The sequence below is a fragment of the Temnothorax curvispinosus genome, unplaced genomic scaffold (assembly GCF_003070985.1).
Source record: "Temnothorax curvispinosus isolate PA1 unplaced genomic scaffold, ASM307098v1 QBEX01007906.1, whole genome shotgun sequence".
Taxonomy (NCBI): Eukaryota; Metazoa; Arthropoda; class Insecta; order Hymenoptera; family Formicidae; genus Temnothorax; species Temnothorax curvispinosus.
Window position 1 is genome coordinate 12,240 of NW_020217686.1, and position 4,346 is coordinate 16,585.

Here is a 4,346-nt window from a genome sequence, read left to right on the forward strand (position 1 = left end):
TATATATATATATATGTATATATATATATATACACAGGGTATCCCATTTTAATTGATCACCCCCAAAAACTTTTTATATTTGTGATTTTAGAAAAAATGCTTCAGACAAAAGTTGTTTGGTTTGAAGAGATATGTATATGATTCCAATGTGAGTCGTGTCATACATGTCGTCAGTTTCAAGAAATTTTAAAGGAGACTAATTTCTTAAATGGTACTTAATTTTTTCTTATAAATAAAAGTTGTAGATCTCGTTGAGACGTTTTCAAAACGCTATAATAAAACTCTCTTTTATTAAGACTTTCCTGAGATATTTAAAATTTTGTTATAATATTTTTAATATAAAATATAAAATATCTCATAAAGTATTCACTTTTCGATGACATTACCTTCATACTTTTATACATAGATACGTATATAATGAAATAAATTGATTGTTGTAAAACAAACAGAAAAAATTATTTTTAAAAATTTGATTACATTTTATAGATACATTCAATTTTACAAAATTGCTAATGTAAAAATTATTATTATTATTTGCTTCCTTCTATTATTATACGTATAAAAGTATGAAGTTAAAGTTATAGAAAAGTGAGTTATACTTCACGAGATATTTCATATTTATATTAAAAATATTGTAACAAAATTTTAAATATTTCAGGAAATTCTTAAGAGGAAAGAGGACTTTATTATAGTGTTTTAAAAACAACTTCTTTAAAATTTCTTAAAAATGACATATGACACGACTCACATTAAAATCATATGTCTTCCTTCAAACCAAAAAACTTTCGTCTGAAGTATTTCTTTTTAAAATCACAAATAAAAAAGTTTGGAGGTAATTGATTAAAATGGGACACCCTTTACACTTTACATATATGTATATATGCATGGTTCATTTCTAAATATCTTTTCTCCTACGTCTTTTACAAAAAGAATGTTTCAGATAAAAGTTATACGGCTTGAAGAAAGACAAATAATGATAAAATCAATTTTTGAAGAAATCAATTTTTTAAGCTTACATGAAGTTTACCGCCATTTTTTTTTAATATAAAATTATATAATTAATTTAACACTTATATGTAGAATAACTGGAGGAATCATATTATGTAAAAGAAATCATATAATTCCATTAAAAAAAATGGCAATAAACTTTATGTGAACTTAAACAATCAATTTTTAAGAACATTGATTTTACCATTATTTATCTTCCTTTAAGCCGTACAACTTTTGTTTAAACATTTTTTTTTGTGAAAAGCGTAGGAAGAAAGATATTTACGTGGAAACTTTTCAAATAAACAGCCTGTATATAGTGTCCCAGAAAGAGGATAAAATTTTGAGACAAAAGTTTCGTCTTAGTATTTTATTCTCTTTCATTCCCTTAAATATGAATAAAACGCAATGTACAAAATTTATGTCTCTATTTACTTCTCAAAGCTATGTATAGGCGTATAACGTTGGGCGTGTGTGCGGCTTATATGTACATATATATGTGTGAACGTGCATTGTATATGTATGTATGTATGTACATATCTATGTATGTATGTATACAGGATGTTTCAGATTATACGTCCCATTCTTTTTTATCGGAAATAGATAGATAATAGTCAGAAATTAGGGAAACAATTTTCATGAACACAAAACCTATTTGAACTATCTAACAGTGGTATTTCATTTCAGGAAACTATCGGAAATAAAATAAACTTGAGTCAAGTCGAAAATTTTAAATAGGAACATTTCAGATAGCACAGGATGAATAAGAGTATATCCATAGAGAATTTATTTAAAAAAATACAAAATTAGAGAAAAGAATATTTGAAGAATTCTTAAAGAATTAATCATAATCAATTTATTTTGAAATATTCCTTAAAAGTTCCTTATAACAAATACTTTGTGACTCAGTATTTTAAATACTCTGAGAATTTATGAAGATTTGAATTACAAGTGTTTTATTTGTTATAATTACTTCCTGTGACTGCATTCAGCAGATCTCATCGTGAAATAAGTGTTGACTGACATGTAAATTTATCGTTGTTAAAAGTTATTTATATTTAACAGAATTAAGAATTAATGATATATACTTTTATATTATTAGAATAAAGAATAAAAGAGAATACAAAGATACTATAATAACTTATTGAACCAAAAAAATAATAATAAAAGTTACCTGCTATATTTTTAAAAAATTCTTTATTTTATCAGAAATTGTTATTCATTAAATTACAGCGTTTAATATTTAATATTACATTTCTTTATATTACATGTTTATAAAAATATTTAAATAAACACAAAAATGTGTGTATGATAAAATTTTCTATAATTTTGTCTATAATTTATTTTATGCTCTTCAATTTCTCCTGGGTATATTTTTAGTTATTGTATATAAACATGTACATTTTTTTTTAAATATATGTATAAAAAAAATGTATTATTGCATACTCGCTTGATATTCCGTGCTTTATTGCTACGGTATGCGAAAAATTCTATAATTTACCTTCAAATCTAGATTTGCCCCTTTAGAGATTGATAGGGCAAAATCCTGAATTGTTTTTAAGCATTTGTATGGATAAGTTTTGTAAGCAAAAACCAAGTCGATATCTCATCAAACCTTAAAAGATATTAAGGAAAACACATTTTATCCCTTTTTACCCTGTTAATGGTCGAATTTCTAACAATCCCTTCTTACAATTAATAAATGTTTAAGGTTTAGGGGTTTGGGCTGGGCGTGTTGATGAATCAGTCAAGACATTTGATTATATAGATATATGTAGATAAAGTTTATTTTTAAAAAAATAAATTAAAAGTCAAAATAATAATATTTTTTTAACTTTTTTCTATACACAATTTTTTCAATGTGAGGTTTTGAATTAAATATATTTTAATTATTTTAATTATTTTATTAGGAAGAAAACTGTTGTTTACTAAATCAACTAATAATAACATTACGTCAATTATAATTTAACAGTGTCAACAATGTAATTGTTATATACATGTTATAATATACTTACACTGTTTAGTGAAAAATTATAATATTGATGTAATGCTACTGTTGGTTGAAGTTTACTGCGAATACTTCGTAATTCTATATCTATTATAAACACAAATCTCCTTAAAAAAAGTATACATCTGTTGATATAAAATAAAATTGAATACTTTAAGAAGTTTTCAAGAATTCCAATTATGGTACATGTAAATTCCTGAATCATTCTTATAGTATTCTTCTGTGGATATACAATTACTTAAAGATATACAATTCAGGAAAGGAGAAAACTTGAAGAATACTTTACAAATTCACTGTGCTATCTGGAATAGGTCAAGTGAAAAAATATCATTGGATAAGTTTCTTAAAAACAAACAACTTTTGTTTAATCTTTTTTGTTAAACAGTTCAAACAGACTTTTGTTTAAATTTTTTGTTATACAATTTGAATAAACTTTGGTAAAAATAAAAATTTAGAAAAAAGAGTGATAGATAGTCTAAATGTCTTATATATGTATGTGTGTAGTATAGATAAAATATATAGTATAGATTTCATATATGATATTAATATTTATTATTATTGTTTGTTTCAGGAAAGCATCCAGGAAGGAGTTTTGGAAGCTTGAAAGAAGACGTTAAATTATTTTTAATTATTATGTGTAAATATTTATAGTTATAATTATAGTTATACTTTGTAATAGTTATTAAATTATTAAGTAATTAAGTAATTATTAGAACATAGAATTGTTATATATTATTTGTTATAATTTAAAATATTATATTATTAAAAATATATTTATATTATTATATAAAATTAAATAAATTTTAATTATAACAATTTTATATGTATATGAGTTAAATAAAAAATATCTCTGATATAATAAAATACTGTTGTTGATATTGCTACTGATAATGATAATGATAATGATAATGATGATGATAATGATAATGATGATAATGATGATAATAATGATGATAATGATAATGATGATGATGATGATGATAATGATGATAATGATGATAATGATAATATATATAATATTGATTGATAATATTAATTATTAGTATTGATAATATTGATTGATAATATTGGTAATATTGATAATATTATTGTTTGTTAATATTGATTTATAATATTGATAATATTAATTAATTATATTGATAATAATATTGATAATATTGTGGTGATATTGACAATATTAATAATATTGGTAATATTAAAAATATTGATTGATTATATTGATAATATAGTTTGTTAATATTGATATATTGATTAATAATATTAGATTTTAGTAAAATTATCTAAAAGTTATCTTTATTAAAGTGTATATATATATATATATATATATATATATATATATATATATATATAT